The following is an 18,608-nucleotide window of genomic DNA, read 5'->3' as shown; positions in this document are numbered from 1 at the left end:
GCTGATGTGTGGGAGGGAGGAAAATGAAATTATAGGATTTGTAGTCAAAAAAAGAAAACTGAAATAGGAAATACCAGTTCACAAAAAGCTAGCCACAGTATTATGGTAATCTCACAACATTGTCATTTAGCCCCAAGACAAGTGCAGATCATTCCTAAGCATGTCCATTACTGCCTGCCAGGTATGGACTAAGATTATATTATCGTAGATAACCCCTTTAAGTTGCCCAGTGGACTTTTTTTTTTTACATTTGCTATTGTCCACAGCCTGCCCAAAAAATATTAAAAAATATAAAACAGGATTCCCATCTCTGGAGAGTCTCTACTGTATTCTTCACTGGAGCAGGCCAGAGCTGTACACGTGTCATAGTGCCACTCCGCCAATCAGTGATTGACGAATGGCACTGTCAGTTCCCCTGCCTGTAGATGCTACAGTCTGCAGCTCAGGGGAGTCAAGTAGGTCTTGGTAACCCAAGCTCAGACTACTACTGACTGTAATGTTCTGGAACTCGTTGCCTAACACTACCACTTGAAGACAGTAAAAAGTAGTCAATCTGAATAATGTGTGTGTTGTTATCCCTTTACCTCCTGCCAAGAACATGGTACAAAGATAAATTGCAATTTAAAATTTATCAGAAACAGATTTAACATTTTTATAGCATGGCAAAAACACAAATTGACACAAATTGTGGTACACCAAACTAGCCATAAAAAACAATGTAGCAGGATACTACATACAAGTCCTCATAGCAAATGGGATACTGCTCCCTTATGTCTATATAACACACACTAAGCAGCAGTAAGAGCATGGAGGACATTATAGAGTTGTACTGAGTAGTGTGAGTTGTGAATCCAGTTCTAGGATAAGACCTAAGCTTTGCAGTCTCCCAAGCTGCTCTTTGCCCACTTCTTCCTCCCTTCCCCATAGACTGGAAGCTATAACCTGATACTTCAGTTAGCTGATCCAACTTGAGACGAACTTGAGCAACTTGTGTGTATGATAAGCTTAGGAAAGTGGAGGAGCCTGATAAGTGGAGAAAAATACATAAAATATATTACAAAGCTTCTTTATAGTCACATAGAAATCCACATGGATTTGTGCAAATATTGTTGAAATGACTGTGTGCCTATTTAATGGTGCATTCTCAGATTGAGTCATAGTTACTAGTGGGGTATCACAGGGGTCAGTATTGGATGTTTTCCACTAAACTGTGTAGAGTAGTCAGCACAAGGGAGTATAATGTAATATTACAGATGGATTTCAAAAGTTGTAAGCTTGATGGACTTACTGTATGGCAAAACTGTCAGATTTGACTATAGCAACTAATGAAATTAAATCTGAGCTGTGATTGGTTGTTATGGGCAAATCAGGCAGTTTTTGTTTTAGACAGATTGAGAAATTTGTGCCATATATGTGAAAAAATTAAAGATTACTTGCAATGCAATATTTTATACAAGAACACTAAATAATTCTGATTTTAGTAAAACAGAGACTCAAGGATATTGTTGAACAGTAAACTTTACTTTAGCAACCAGATTAAGCTAAAGCGTACCTTTCATTTCAGGTAACTTTTCAGGATAAGCTCCCCTGTGAGTGTACATGAGAAGCAGCACTATATCTGGCCATTATATAACTCATATAAGACATTTTCCCCTACAGGCCTCATTTCTAATGTTTTGTTGTCCCTGAGATAGTAGGTGAAGCCTAATGTCTATGGTGACTGACATAAATTGCACACACACAAAAGAGGGGATGCTGCTCTTCTCTGTCTGTATGCACACTCTAAAAAGCAGCAACAGCATGGAAGGCTTCATAAAACAGTGGTGAATAGTCCAAGGTGTGAATCAAGCCCCTTGGGTGATATCTATGGCATACAGTTAAGGCTTCTTTAACACTGCTGTTATGACACGGCATGTTGCCCGTTGTCACACAAATAAAAAAAGAGACTTTAACGGCCGTTCTTGACAGGGAGCAACGGCAGTGTGAAAGGGGCCTTACAGTCCCTTTGCATTCTCTCTCTCTCTGTGTCTCTCTGCCTCTGCTGTCTGATCTCACTCCTTCTCCAATCTCATTTCTCACTGTGCATCAATGTCAAGTTATAATATCCCAAGATAAAACCTTGTATGTTAAAGTATTTTTAGAGCTTTCTCAGTAAGCACTAAATGGACTAGGTGTCTAAACAAACCATCACAAATCAACTATATGTATAGATGTTGTCAATGGAAGATCAAGATACATTAAAAAATGACATGATATATTGGGTATTATATGGTCAAACAGCTACTCAGGAATATGTATGCGTCACTATTGTTGTCACCTCAGCAATATTGCCTTGTTGCATATACTCCCAGAACTAGGCTTACATCATCACACCACCTGCCCCCAGAGAAGAGATAAAGATACATCGTCTCTCCAAGAATAGTCTTGTCCACTCTTCTGAGTTCCAGATTTGTCTGTTGCATAGCTTTTGTATTGGAGACATTACCCTATAAGCTGTGTGTTTTCCTCTCCCAAAAGAGAAGACGCTAAAAATATATTGTCTGTTCTTGGATGGTTTTATCCAAACTGCCAACTCTGCTGTATTGTAAATGGAAGCACATCATGTCATTGTACCATTGTCCCATTGGTTGATATTTTACTGTGGACATAAATAAAAGGGCTGGTACTGTTCAGTGTTGGGCTACTAAAATGGAGTAGAATAAGCTGTGTATTGCGTTTCTTTTGTTTGTATGAATGTAAAGCTTACAGGCCGACCAGGCCGACGAAGGGACAGATGGGGCAAATGCTGCAGCTCCACCATCCAAAATCACTTAAGTATGGCCAGCTTTACAGCTATGTATAGCAATGTATTGCAAATTTAACTGGTAATGATCATTCATCTCAAAATGGAAGATAATACTCAACAGGTTGCTTGATATTTTCTACATGTATCTACTTACAAAGAAAACACAAGTTAACTTGCCACTTTGTCTGAAGAACATATTTTGAGGAGGATTTGTATAGATTTACATTATTCTGCAGTTGGAGCAATGGCAGGATCAGCTACAATGTAGGATGCATGACCAAGAGAAAATAATGATACATTTCTTCAGTTATGTTAGATTAAAGGGGTCAGGCTGCCTTATAATCAAAAGTGTCATTCACCTGCCCAAAGCCTCATATGTGATGTCCTAATGGTGCTTGGGTCCACGCTGCCTCCTGGTTACAGCAGGGAGCCACTGTAGTCAGTGATTGGCATATTGAGATGTCATCCGTCACTTAAGTATGCCTTGATTTTTATTTTTAAGCCATTCTGACCTTGTAAACATTTGTTTTCAAGCCCTTCATTTTCCCTTTATGACCTGTCTTGTTTTTTGTTATTCTGCTACTTAGTATATTCTAATAATTTCATGGTACATGATACCTGTGCCCAATCCAACCTTTGTTACTTTTATTTATGCAAATGACAAGAAATACACAATAATTCAAAAATAAAGAAATAAATAAAAATGTGTTAATCTTTTTACATTATTACCATATATGTGTATTTAACCAAATGAAGACTCTATACATCTTCATGGTAATGTTGCGAATGGCATGTCAAAGTGAAAGTAAAAGTTATTGCTACAGCTCAAAGACAGAAATGAGTAGTTTTTCATACTACTGTTTTGAATAGTATTATGATCTGGAATGTATTTTTATATTTTCTATAAATAGTTCAATTTGCCCAAAATTAAATACTGATGTTAGTGCCTAATCACTAGTAGATATCTAAATGATAATAAAAGCAGATCAGATGAAATGTCAGACCCATAATAATGTACAGAAACAGAGTAAAAACAAATACAATCAGAAAATAAATATAGATAAGAAAAAAATATGTATTAGTATCTGGTTTCAGGTGATACATTGCCTTTATTCCCTAATGGCCTATGACATGTATTTACATCATAAAGCCTTTAAAGGGGTATTCCAGGCAAAACCTTTTTTTATATATATCAACTGGCTCCGGAAAGTTAAACAGATTTGTAAATTACTTCTATTAAAAAACTTAATCCTTCCAATAGTTGTTAGCTTCTGAAGTTTTCTGTCTAACTGCTCAATGATTATGTCATGTCCCGGGAGCTGTGCATGATGGGAGAATATCCCCATAGGAACTGCACAGCTCCCGGGACGTGAGTCATCAGAGAGCAGTTATACAGAAAACAACAACTCAACTTCAGAAGCTAATAACTATTGGAAGGATTAAGATTTTGAATATAAGTAATTTACAAATCTGTTTAACTTTCCGGAGCCAGTTGATATATAGAAAAAAAAAGTTTTGGCCTGGAATACCCCTTTAAGGGTGTATGGTGAGGACTTGGGACTCAAGGGCAGTGCTAATAGCCAGCACGGAATGATCTATGAAGCTGCTATTAACCATTTAGATACTGCTGTCAAAGCTTGCAGCAGGATGTAAACAGTCTTAGTAAGCTTCATTGATGGGGAGTTGATTAGCTGTCAAGGCAGCACACAGCCTTCATTTAGCCTCCATTGCTGCCAGGAATCTGCAATTGATAGAATTGATAGAGCCTGCCTATGGCAATCTCTACCAATACCTAGTGCAGATGTAAACGATCAATGCAGTACATATGTACTACATATGATCTGTATAAGAAACGCAATGATTGCTCATACAAGTCCTAAAGTTTTAAAAAAATTCTAAAGATCACTAAAAATTATATATTAATAAAAAAATGTAATAAAAAAATTGCCTGCCCCCTTCTGACATTTTCCTTAAAAAAATGTAAACAAAAAATATTTGATATCAATGTGTCCACAATTATATGAACTATTGAATATAATGTTATTTATCCCACATGGCATAAACAGAAAAAATACCATATGCCAGTATTGTTGTTTTTGGTCATATCAAAAAAGAAAAATGTGTTAAAAAATTTCCTATCTACCCCAAATTAGTACTGATAAAGACTACAGATGAGTCCTGACACAGCTGTATAGATGACAAAGTTTTAGGAGATCTGGGACTGTCTGGGCTATGTGGAAATTTAGTCTTGTGGGGAGCCATAGCTGTGTCAGTGTGGGTTGTGTGCAACTTCCGCCCTGATTGAGAGAGAGAGCATCCCGTGGACAATGGTGGTTTGGCTACTTTGGTCTGTAGTTTGCTTGTTAGTTCCAGTCCTATGAAATTATTGAAGCAATTTTCGTAGAAAAGGACCACTATAATCCAGGCGCTGCTTAATCCAAAGATGCAAGGATGCAGGGAGATATTGTAAAACCAGAAGCTTTTATTTGTATTACAGCATACAAGTTAGCAGAATCATGACGCGTTTTGGGATCTATTGCCCCTTCCTCAGATCATCTGAGGAAGGGGCAATAGACCCCAAAACGCGTCATGATTCTGCTAACTTGTATGCTGTAATACAAATAAAAGCTTCTGGTTTTACAATACCTACCTGCATCCTTGCATCTTTGTATTAAGCAGGGCCTGGATTATAGTGGTCCTTTTCTACGAAAATTGCTTCAGTTTCTACAGGAAGATACCTGTCTTCCTGTGACCATCGGGCTTGGCAGCTGATCCCTATCTCTTGATACCCCGGATGAGGGGTGATATGCGCAATTTCTTCATTTATAAGGTGAGCGGCCATCTTCACTAAAATCCTGGGTTTATTTACCCAGTAAGTGTAGTGGATTCCTCACCAGCCAAGGGTAATACACGAGGCGCTGCCTCCCGGTTGTCTTTTTTTTGTCTCTACTTTTATACTATGAAATTATTGGACTGGTGAAATCTACAGGGAGAGTATTAGCTCAACAGGCTGTTTGAAGATAAGTCAAGTTTCAGGGAGTATTCCTCCTCCTGTGTAAAGTGTCCTCCGGGCTATAAGTTAGTAAAGCCACTAAAAATGTTACCCTACAAAGGAGGAGGGGTGGAAATTACAATTACCAAACACAAATGGTCCATAGGGCCGCAATCACACCCTCAATTTCCTCCTTTAAAAAGTCAATTTTTTTTTTAGTCAAGAATAAAATGATAAGGTGCTACACATGCGAATGTGTAATCATAATAACACGACCCACATCATGCCACTGTACTATATATACTATATAATTGGCTTGGCTTGCACTACAGAGTAAATACACTACTATGCTAATATGTGGGCTCTCTGGTGACACTTGTAACCAGAGAGTATTTTTCTATTTTAAGGAATCCTAGACAGATGTGTCAGGTATCATGTGCCTCCTTGTTCTAAAAGCTAACATTGTCATGATAGTATCACAGCAATTATAGCTGCAAAGTAATGGACGGCCATGTAAATACGTAGTCATCCAAAGTTCTTGAGAGCTTACAGCTATGCTCTGTTCTTGCTAATATTAGGGGTGGACCCTCCTCTGACATCTACAGTATTTGCTTTAAAACCATAAAAATGGTTATTAACAAATTCCACGTAACTTTATTTAAAAAAAAGGAAAAATAAAATGGAACATATCCAAATAAATCCACATTGTTTGCAGAAGTATTACACAGATGTGTTTTCATGATCAGATATGGGTCTTAAAGATGCAGTCTGTGCAGTTCCTCTGCTTCTGTTTTGCTTGATATAATCAAAAGCAAAATATGACTCAGATAAGACACTTTTACAGCAGATTTAGCACACTTTCCAGTCCAGTTCCAGCAAATTCTGGTCACTGCTTGTTGCTACCTCAAACAGTTTTCAGAAGGACCTGACTGTTCAGCTTGTCGCTGACTGAGGTGGGACACTGCTGCAACTGGTGACTGGCTTAGTAAGCAGGTTCTGCTGACAAGATTTGTCTTTGAAGTACCAAGATGCAGTGACCAGCAGAGGGAAGTAAGGCGAAGGAACAGGAGCTTTGGGGGACCGTGGTAGGTGAGTACCTGTTATTTTTACTGTGCCTACATGATAATATAAAGAAAGGGTGCTGCACTTAGTCCCAGCCAGGACATGCAAAGAATATAGAGCCAGGTGCTGCTTATAGAGCAAGGTGCTGCTTACAGGTAGTATACATGTCTTTGCTCCCTTTGGTTCCATTGTCTCCTCCTTATCACCACATTAAAGCCTTCCTGTATGACTAGTGGGTGTGTTGATATAGAGGAGGCAAGGCAGTCACCACATTACCTCATTGAGATAAGATGTTTGGTCCTGTTGTGCTTTCACAGATGGCCAGTTTACAGTTCTAATGTCACTACTGTCTTTTGTCACAGTAGTACAGGAGAAGTCTCCAACTCCCTCACCCTCCTAATGCTGCTCCTCTGCAGTTTGTAGCCTAGACAACCATGACATAGTATATAACCCTCACCTCGGCCTCACAGCTCCTATGCCGGATGCTGGGACCCCATCTTTGTGAGACCTAAACTGCCACCTGTGTCATGGGGCTCACAGCGACCCCTATTGCTACATCCCTGCCCCTTTCCACTGCCAAAAGTGCCTCTAATGGGCATGTGAATGTTAGAACTGGACTGGTTCATGTTTTCTTTTACATCATATGGGTGCATGTGAGACACTTACATTGTAAAATGGTGGCAGACCAGAGGGAGCGCAGATGGAAAAATCAAGCAAGACCTGATGGGAATGCTTAGGGTCTAGTCTTCCTGATGGGTACACTAGTCAGAAGGCTTCCACAGGATCACATAATTTAGGCAAAAAGCAAGCTAGTAGTGTAATTCATAATACTGGAGTCATCTAATGAAACCAGGGCCAGTCTAAAAATAGGGACCAAAGGTAGTGTGACCAATCACCATGTTGTGTTCCCCGAATGGTGCTGCATCTCAGCTAGTAAATGGGGTGGCACTCCAAACTGCAAGAGGCTGTGACAGCAACCTGACAGACATGGTGATTCCATCCAAGATCGATTTCTGGCCGTGGCAATTTTGGGGTCGCAGTGCGACCCCATTTACCTGCATTGGCTGAGATTCAGCATGATCTGGTAATCTTTGATGTCACAGGCAAAGACCCCATGTTGCCCTAGCCTATCAGTGTCACCTTTTGTTCGTCATATAGTCCTAAATCCCACATATCCTATAACAGGGATTGTCTAAATGCTGCTTATCTGTAATAGTGCACATTGAATTCCTTGTACATTAATAGCTCTCCTCATGCCCCATTCTGTAATAATGCCCATCTGTGTGCTCCCTCAAGCTAATAATGTCACATTTATGCCCCTTACTGTAATAATACCCATCTGTGTGCTCCCTCAAGCTAATAATGGCACATTTATGCCCCTTACTGTAATAATGCCTTTATACCTCTTACATATTAATTCCCCTTACATCTGAAACCTATCTATGTCTGTATTTACACTGCTGTATTGTTGTCAGTCTGAGCGCTGTATACCAAAAAGAGAAAACTCATCAGAGGTGTGCCTACCCTACCCCAAAACTTTCCACCAACCCCTATCCTTTATACTGCCATCCTGCTACTACTGTTTGTGCCTGCGGCTGCCCTATGTGCTGACATAAGCATGCCTACAGTGCTGCCCAATGGCCTCAAAAACTATACTCCAGGTAGGTATGAAGGGGATGAACTACAAAATATGGGCTTCAGACCAGACCAAAAAACTAAACATATTTGGTATTGCCCCAAGCAGAATTGACTAAACTTAAAATATAAAATTACTGATCCCACATGGTGAATTAGGTAAATAAAAAAGATACCAAACACCATACCATAATTGCTTTTATATGGTCACATCACATCTCAGAAAAATAAGAATTAAAAATGATCAAAAAGTCTCATCTAAACAAACATGGTACCAATAAAAACTACAGATCCTGATGAAAAGAAAATTAGTCCTTATACAGCCCCGTACATAAAAAAAATAAAAGAGTTACAGTTAAAATTTGTACGATTTTAAGCATACTAATATTTTAGTAGTCAAATAAAGTATTGGCTATCTTTGTAATCGAATGGAACTACAGAATAAAGATAGTGTGTCCTTTTAGCCATAAAGTGAACTGTGTAGAAATGTAACTGCCCAAAAGTACCAAGTTGTAGCTTCTTTTTTTTAGCTTTTTTTTATAGCTTTTTTTTTAGCTTCTCCCCATACGGGAGATTACAGGAGGTCCCAGCGGTCGGACCCCCCATGATCAGACACTTATATAATGATAAGTGTCTAACACTGCAGTACTCCTTTAACCCCTTAAGGACGCAGGACGTAAATGTACGTCCTGGTGAGGTGGTACTTAACGCACCAGGACGTACATTTACGTCCTAAGCATAACCGCGGGCATCGGAGCGATGCCCGTGTCATGCGCGGCTGATCCCGGCTGCTGATCGCAGCCAGGGACCCGCCGGCAATGGCCGACGCCCGCGATCTCGCGGGCGTCCGCCATTAACCCCTCAGGTGCCGGGATCAATACAGATCCCGGCATCTGCGGCAGTTCGCGATTTAAAGCTGCGGGGATCCGATCATTCAGAACGCCGGACGGAGGTCCCCTCTCCTTCCTCTGCCCGGCTCCCGGCATCTCCTGCTCTGGTCTGTGATCGAGCAGACCAGAGCAGGAAATGACCGATAATACTGATCTGTTCTATGTCCTATACATAGAACAGATCAGTATTAGCAATCATGGTATTGCTATGAATAGTCCCCTAGTTAGAGGTCATCAAAATAAAGGGATTATAAACGTACTAATTTGGTTAAAAAGTTTGTGATTTTTTTAAGCGCAACAATAATATAAAAGTATATAATAATGGGTATCATTTTAATCGTATTGACCCTCAGAATAAAGAACACATGTCATTTTTACCATAAATTGTACGGCGTGAAAATAAAACCTTCCAAAATTAGCAAAATTGCGTTTTTCGTTTTAATTTCCCCACAAAAATAGTGTTTTTTGGTTACGCCATACATTTTATGATATAATGAGTGATGTCATTACAAAGGACAACTGGTCGCGCAAAAAACAAGCCCTCATAATAGTCTGTGGATGAAAATATAAAAGAGTTATGATTTTTAGAAGGCGAGGAGGAAAAAATGAAAACGTAAAAATTAAATTGTCTGAGTCCTTAAGGCCAAAATGGGCTGAGTCCTTAAGGGGTTAAAAGAGTTATTGATTTTAATAGGCGATGAGTAAAAAATATAACCACAAAAATGAAAATGTACTGCATCCTTAAATCTATGTTCACACAGCATAAAATGTGCGGTATTGCCACCAGGAAAAGACAGACAACCATTTTGCACATCTTCATGCTAGAAAATGAATTTCCAAGGGAAATCTGCAGAAACAATTAACCTGTTCAATTTACCGTTTCTGCAGACACCAAAATCGGGATTTCTGCTGGAGATGTTTCTGCCACAGAAATTCCGCTGTGTGCACAGTGCAGTAGAACCACATTGAAATTAATGCTGCAGCAGAATTTCCCAGTGGAATTTTTCTGTCAGATTCCATTCAGAAATTCCACCATGTGAACATTGCCTATTGGGTTAAAGGATTTGCCCCAAGATTCAAAGGAATCACCTATCAATGGAATAGGGGGATAATGTAAATAAACGATTGGCTGGGTCCAAACAGTGGTGAATAGAACATTAGCGCACATGATCTCCCACCGCTTCATTTATTCTCTAAGAAACCTTCCTAAATTGCAAACAATGCATAGCAATGTCCATAAGTATAGATGAGCAAACTTTTGAAAAATTCGATTCGGCCGTTTCACCAAATTTTTAGAAAAAATTTGGTTCGATCTGAATTTATTTGTGGTGAATTTATATAAAAAACAGCTATTTATGGCCTACAGAGAGGCTCAATAGGAGTGTAGAACACTTTGCTGTGGAGTGTGCTGGGGTAGTGAAATATTACTGTTATTCAGAATAACATGCAGATTACCGGCATCACTTTTAGAATCACAGCCGCAGAGCGGCACAATGACAGAGCCTGGAGGTGGCATCAGCATGAGGAGACCCTATAGTGGCTGAATGACACAGCATGGAGGTGTTGGCAGCATGAGGAGACCATATAATGGCTGAATGACACAGCATGGAGGTGTTGGCCGCATGAGGAGACCATATAGTGGCTGAATGACACAGCTTGGATGAGGATGAAGCATGAGGAAACATATAGTGGCTGAATGACACAGCGTGGAGGTGTTGGCAGCATGAGGAGACCATATAGTGGCTGAATGACACAGCGTGGAGGTGTTGGCAGCATAAGGAGACTATATTGTGGCTTAATGACACAGCTTGGATGAGGCTGAAGCATAAGGAAACATATAGTGGCTGAATGACACAGCGTGGAGGTTTGGCAGCTTGAAGAGACCATATAGTGGCTGAATGACACAGTGTGGAGGTGTTTTTAGCATGAGGAGACCATATAGTGGCTGAATGAAACAGTCTGGAGCTGGCAGCAGCGTGAATAGACACTAGGGCATCACAATCCCTAAGATTAAAAGATGAATTCTGAAATTTAAATTGAAGATTTTGGGTAGCTAGTGCTACCATAACCACATTTTTATTCCCAGACCCAGGCCCAGCAGCATCAGTAAACCATATATTGCCTGAATGACACAGCCTGGAGTTGGCTGAAGCATGAGGAGACCATATAATGTCTGAATGGCACAGCCTGGAGTTGGCAGCAGCATGGGTAGATACCAGGGCTTCACAATCCTAAGGAAAAAAAGATGATTTTTCAAATTTAAATTGAAGATTTAGGGTAGCTAGTGCTACCATAAAAATGCTTAGGCCCAGACCCAGGCCCAGCAGCATCAGTAAACCATATATTGCCTGAATGACACAGCCTGGAGTTGGCTGAAACATGAGGAGACCATACAGTGTCTGAATGGCACAGCCTGGAGTTGGCAGCAGCATGAGTAGACACTAGGGCTTTACAATCCCTAAGATTAAAAGATGAATTCTGAAATTTAAACTGAAGATTTTGGATAGCTAGTGCTACCATAACAAAATTTTTATACCCAGGCCCAGCAGCATCAGTAAACCTTATATTGCCTGAATGACACAGCCTGGAGTTGGCTGAAGGTTGTCCTTGACAGATTAATAAGTACAAAATAGTACACTACTTAGATTAAGGTATGCGGTATGCTCTGATGAGGGCAGAAAAATGTGCTACAGTATGCCTAAAAACTCAGTATTTTTGTAAAAAAAACAACCGGTGATTACTTTTGTCTGTCCTTTCACATTATGTAGGCCCTTGACAGATTAACAGGTACAAAATAGTACACTACTTAGATGTATGCATGCGGTATGCACTTATTATGAGAAAAATGTGCTACAGTACCCTTAAAAAAAAACTTATTTTTGTAATACACCACCAGTACACAACAGTGCTGCAGCCAAAAAAAGCTGTGTACTAAACACAAAATTGCTCTCTGTCAAAGACTATTAGGAAAGGACTTCTGTGTATTATACTGTCTATAGACTAGTATAACCAGCAGATGATTTTTTTGTGGAACACAGACACTGAATTGTGCAGAAAAATTATTCCTGCCTCTTTTGCTAAGGTTTATGAAGTTGATGCAGCTTGTTGGAATGTATGAGACAACACACAGCTATCTGCCCCTCTCTGTAATACTATGCCGAAGAAAGTGACTGGGAGGTAAATGGCTGCAGCTGAAGTAAAAATCCTATTAAGTGAAATAAACACTGCTCTCTGTCCACGAGAACGCAGATGTGACTAGGATGTGAAACGCTGCTGGAATGAGCTTTTCTGTGTAACGTGTAACACACACACACACAGCGATGTCCATCCTATCTCTATGCGGTGTAATTAATTATATGATGAGCCGCAAAATGGCTGCCAAATATAGGGCTGTGACATCACAGGGGTCACTGGCTGCTAATAGGCTGCATCCTGCATGTCATTCAGGGTCATCCCGCCTACTTCCCTTCCTGCCTTGCCTTTCCGCCTTCCCAGCGTTCCTTGCCCCATGTACTGACATGTGGATCCGCCAATTTAGATGTCCTGGAGCCTGCACTGCAGTAAATGGACTTTAATGAAGTGATTTGCATGATAGAATCACGGCGATATTAGCATTAGTTGAAAATCGAACATTTCCTAAAATTTGTAACAAATTCAGGTTCGTCAGATTTGATTAGCTCATTTTTATCCATAAGTACCAAAGAGAATAAATGGAGCAGAAAGCAATCATGTGCACTACTGCCCATTCCTCAAGGGATTTCTATTCTCATGATCAATGGGGGACCTATTCAGGGGCATAACTAAAAGAGGCAGCCCCCAACTACTCCCTGTGACCATATTGCTCCTTATATACTGCTTCTTGTGTCCCCATCTACACTTGTCTCCTCATCTTTCTTAAGGTACCCTCCACCCAAACTTTCGCCAATAACTCTTCTATGTTAGTTGTATCTTAAAGGTCCTGCAATGACGTAGACAGAAAGGTTTTGAAAGGTAGAATGTAAGTGTTTATTCTGCTCTATGAACCAAACAGCTATTCAACCACACTTACATCACTGCAATCTATCATAATTTATGCAAAATTGCTGTGTTTTTGCCCAACACCAGCCCTGTATTAGACAGAGAGGCTATTTGCATCTGTAAACCATTTCAGTATACCCCCCTGACATAGTATCTGCCACCCAGTTAAAAGTTTGGCTAAAAGTGTTCTTCACCTTATACTAAAGTCAGCTGAACCGTCACATTCAGCAACTTTGGCCAAAGAGCATTTGTCTAAAGTAAATGATGCATGTTGGTGGACAGAAGGGTGAAACATGTTGGATCTTTAACACCTGATGCTATTGTTTTGGTAGAGCGGCTTACCCCTTCCTTCACTTAAAAAAAAAACATGAACGTTTGGCCATGATGAAGTTCATGACTATGAGGAGGATGGAAGAGATATCTGTTGGCCAACTGCTTGTTCAGCCGATTATTGAAAGTATATGGGCACCTTAGCAGTTTTCAGTCCTGATTTTTATCTTTATTTACAAGCTTATTTTACTATTTAACATAGATAAATGCAGCTATACAACTGGTACTGCTAATACCTGAGGGAAGCAATGGGAACCTGAGGGATTTTTCCTTGATATTAGAGATATGGGGAACAGTCTCCCATGTTCAGATCCTTTATTACAAAAATATAAAGGCATAATCATATCTCTAATACCCTGAAGATTTGCCATGTCTGATAGATGTAAATTTCACGTCTGGGACGCACACCTAAGTCCCCTCAGGCCACCACAAGCAGGCCTGAGGGGGTCTGAAAGGCCCTTGTTCTCAAGATAGCTGTGGGTGCTAGAGTTGGGACCCATATCTATTAGACATTTATGGCATATACATTAAAGTACACCTGTCTTTATCGGTCAGGGTCTGAACGTTCAGTCCCTTACAGATCAGTAGAACGAGCAGAGAGTAAAGTGCGTGACTGCATGCTGCTCTCCCCATTCTGTGTTTATGTGAGCAGAATGGTTTATAGACTTTCATTTGAGACCAATTGTCAGGATCGGCAGGCTGGAGGTGGATCCTCTGTGTCAGAGAGGGATTGGCGTGGACCGTGTCAGTGGACCGGTTCTAAGTTGCTACTGGTATTCACCAGAGCCCGCCGCAAAGCGGGATGGTCTTGCAGCGGCGGTAGCAACCAGGTCGTATCCACCGGCAATGGCTCAACCTCTCTGACTGCTGAGATAGGCGCGGTACAAGGGATTAGGCAAGAGCAAGGTCGGACGTAGCAGAAGGTCAGGGCAGGCAGCAAGGATCGTAGTCAGGGGCAACGACAAGAGGTCTGGAACACTGGCTAGGGATACACAAGGAACGCTTTCACTGGCACAATGGCAACAAGATCCGGCAAGGAAGTGCAGGGGAAGTGAGGTAATATAGGGAGCACACAGGTGAACACACTAATTAAAACCCATGCGCCAATCAGTGGCGCATCGGCCCTTTAAATCGCAAAGAACCGGCGTGCGCGCGCCCTAGGGAGCGGGGCCGCGCGCGCCGGGACAGCACAGACGGGGAGCGAGTCTGGTAAGCGGGTCGGGGTGCGCACCGCGAGCGGGCGCGTCCCGCATCGCGAATCGCATCCCGACTAGGGACATTATCGCAGCGCACCCGGTCAGCGGGTCTGACCAGGGCGCTGCGAACAGGAGAACGCTGCGAGCGCTCCGGGGAGGAGCGGGGACCCGGAGCGCTCGGCGTAACAGTACCCCCCCCTTGGGTTTCCCCCTCTTTTTAGAACCCGAAAACCTGTAGATAAGGTCCTTGTCAAGGATGCTATCCTCGGGTTCCCATGACCTCTCCTCCGGGCCGCAATTCTCCCAGTCCACAAGAATTTTTTTTTTACCTCTGACCATCTTGGATGCAAGAATTTCTTTAACCGAGAAGATGTCTGAGGACCCGGAGACAGGAGTAGGAGCAACAACCTTAGGAGAGAAGCGGTTAAGGACAAGCGGTTTAAGGAGAGAGACATGAAAAGCATTGGGAATACGGAGAGAAGGAGGAAGAAGGAGTTTGTAGGAGACAGGGTTAATTTGGCATTTGATTTTAAAAGGTCCGAGATAACGTGGTCCCAGTTTATAACTGGGGACACAGAAGCGGATATACTTGGCGGAGAGCCACACTTTGTCTCCAGGAGAAAAGACAGGAGGAGTTCTTCTTTTTTTGTCGGCATGTTTCTTCATCCGGGATGAGGCCTGTATGAGAGATTTTTGAGTCTCTTTCCAGATGGTGGAGAAGTCCCGAGTCACCTCATCAACAGCGAGCAAACCAGAAGGCGTGGGAGTGGGGAGGGGGGGAAGAGGGTGACGGCCGTACACCGCAAAGAATGGGGATTTAGCGGAGGACTCAATCTGATCATGAGGCGCAAAGCCAGGACAGAGGCAACCAATCAGATTCCTTCTTTCATTTTTGAAAAGGCCTGTGAAAAATAAAAGAAGCAATCTGATTGGGTGTTATGGGCAACTCAGCAACTTTTCCACTAGTCAGGTTTTGATAAATCTCCCCCAGAATGTGTTAACTGCACGCTTCTCCTGGCTTGTCCTATTAATCGGTCAAGATCAGAACACTCAGACCCCAACAAATAAAAACTTTTGCTACATCTCTATTAGTGATGAACGAATCAAATCTGACGAATCTGGCGTTCCAGGCTCTAGGGCATCTAAGATATCTGCTCCACATATCAGGACATGTGGCAAGGAATGCTGGGAAGGCAGGAACAAGGGTAGGCGGGATAACCCTGAATCACATGCAGCCTATCAGCAGCCAGCCAAACCTGTGATGTCACAGCCCTATATAATTGGCAGCCATCTTGCGGACAGTCACATCAGCATTCTATTGCAGAGAGAGAGGGACAGAGAGCAGTGTGTGTTGCACAGAAAAGCATTTTTACAGCAGTGATTCACCTCAAGCCCAAATCCCGCCTATAAGCACTGATAGGGAAGGAAGAGAGAGAAAGAGAGAGAAAGTGCAATTGTGAGTGTATTACAGCAGTGATTCACTTCAAGCCCAAATCCAGCCTAGAAGCACTGAAAAGGGAAGGGAGAGAGATTGAGAGAAAAAGTGCAATTTTGGGTGTAGTACACAGCCACTGTGTGCTGCATCACTGGTGTGTACAACAACAGTAATGCTAATAGTAGCCTGCCGGTTAGGGTGAGCAGAGCACTAAAAGCCATAATCACCTGCTATTAGTCCCTAATACTGGTTCATTAGCGGAGCGTATTGTCCTCTATTGAGTGTAACCTGTGGGTACATAGGCAGTTTACCATTTTGTTCCTGGTAAAGTCTTAAGGGCCTAGTTACTGTGGAAGGCTAGCCAAAAGTACACACCTGCTGCTGTTCTAAACAAATACTGTTTCAAGCATAGTGGAGCTTATTGTACTCCCCTCATAAGTGCATACCATGTACGTACATCTATGTGGAGTACCATTTTGTTTCTGTTAAAGTCTTAAGGGCCTAGTTACTGTGAAAGGCCAGCCAAAAGTACACACCTGCACCTGTTCTAGAAAAATACTGATTTAAGCGTATCGGAGCGCATTGTACTCCCATCATATACGCACTATGTATGTCAGGCAGAGAAGTGGCAGGACGTGCACAGAGGAGTTGCAGAGGCCTAAATTCATCAAGCGCAGGTAGAGGTTGCAGCAGAATAGGGGTGAGTGGCAGCAGGAGTTGCAGCGAAAGGCCTGAGCTCCTGGTATCAGCTACTGGTGGTAGTGTCTCGACCAGCAACCCATCTGCTGTCATTGTCTGGTTAACTCGGTAATCCACTTCCTCACAAGTGACATCTGACACCCCCAGTCAACAGTTGGTGGGTTCCTCAGACACAACCATCAGTTGGCATGGCCTGGGAGAAATCCCTGCCCTCCAATTGCCTCTGTCCTATGCTGTTCCTTCCCCCAAAGAAGTATCCTATGCCGTGGGTTCAGCTCCACTTTTTAGTCAGGAAGATCTACTAGAGGACAGTCAGCAGGGAGAGCGGACTGTTGAGGGGAAAATCAGCTACTCTGTGGTGAGGCAGTTTTTCATCAAGTATCCGGAGGTTATTAACATGACCACATGCAATTTTAAAAAATATCTTCAATTGTGAGGCCCTTTGGTCTGGTCGGGCTGCCGCCACATCCAGGCTGTGTCGTTCTGTCACCCTATGTTCTCCTCTTTCTGCTGGCACCACCAGGCTTGGTAATTCTGCCACATTTTGGTCTCCTCATGCTGGTGCCACCTCCGGGCTGTGTCATACTGCCACTATATTGTCTCCTCATGCTTTCGCCACCTCCAGGCTGTGTCATTCAGCCACTATATGGTCTTCTCTTGCTGCTGCCAACCCGAGGCTGTGCCATTCAGCCACTATATGGTCTCCTCATGACTCTGCCACCTCCAGGCTGTGTCATTCAGCAGCTATATGGTCTCCTCTTGCTGCCGCCAATCCAGGCTGCGCCATTCAGCCACTATATGGTCTCCTCATGCTTCCGCCATCTCCAAGCTGTGTCATTCAGCCACTACATGGTCTCCTCTTGCTGCCGCCAACTCCAGGCTGTGTCATTCAGCCACTATATGGTCTCTTCATGCTTCTGAAACCTCCAGGCTGTGTCACTGTACTGCCATGTGGTCTCCTCATGCTGCTGGCACATTAAATAAAACTTTTTAGGTTCATCTATTTGACATCTTCAATTTAAATGTTAAAAAATATCTTTAATCCTTTCAATTGTGAGGCCCTATGGTCTTGTCAGGCTGTTGCCACCTCCAGGCTGGGTCATTCAGCCACTACATGGTCTCCTCATGCTGCCACCACCTCCACGCTGTGTCATTCAGCCACTATATGGTCTCCTCATGCTGCCGCCACCTCCACCCTGTGTCATTCAGCCACTTTATGGTCTCCTCATACTGATGCTACCTCCAGGCTCTGTCATTGTGCCGCTCTGCGACAGTGTAATGCATGTCATACTGAATAACAGTATTATTTCCCTAACCCAGCACACACCCTATGCGTGTTAAAGCAAGGCAAAGTGTTCTACACGCGTATTGAGGCCCTCTGTAGGCCAGAAATAGCCGTTTTAATAGAGCTTTGCCACAAATAAATTCAAAATTTTTTTCAGAAAATTCGGTGAATCGGCCAAATCGAATTTTTCAAAAAATTTGCTCATCTCTAATGTTTATGTCAAAAGATTTTAAATGTTGACAAGTAGTCTTAAGACTAAATCCTAATAACTTAAAATGTTTC

The 18,608-nt window shown here is 42.2% G+C and overlaps 1 protein-coding gene across 1 annotated transcript in view; it reads left to right on the top strand.

Annotated features, from left to right (window-relative positions):
* Positions 1-18,608, top strand: part of FAM83E (family with sequence similarity 83 member E) — a 61,700-nt gene that overhangs the window by 11,748 nt on the left and 31,344 nt on the right. The window lies entirely within an intron of this gene.

The sequence above is a fragment of the Hyla sarda genome, chromosome 10 (genome assembly GCF_029499605.1).
Source record: "Hyla sarda isolate aHylSar1 chromosome 10, aHylSar1.hap1, whole genome shotgun sequence".
NCBI lineage: Eukaryota > Metazoa > Chordata > Amphibia > Anura > Hylidae > Hyla > Hyla sarda.
This window is presented reverse-complemented; position numbering and strand designations above follow the sequence as displayed.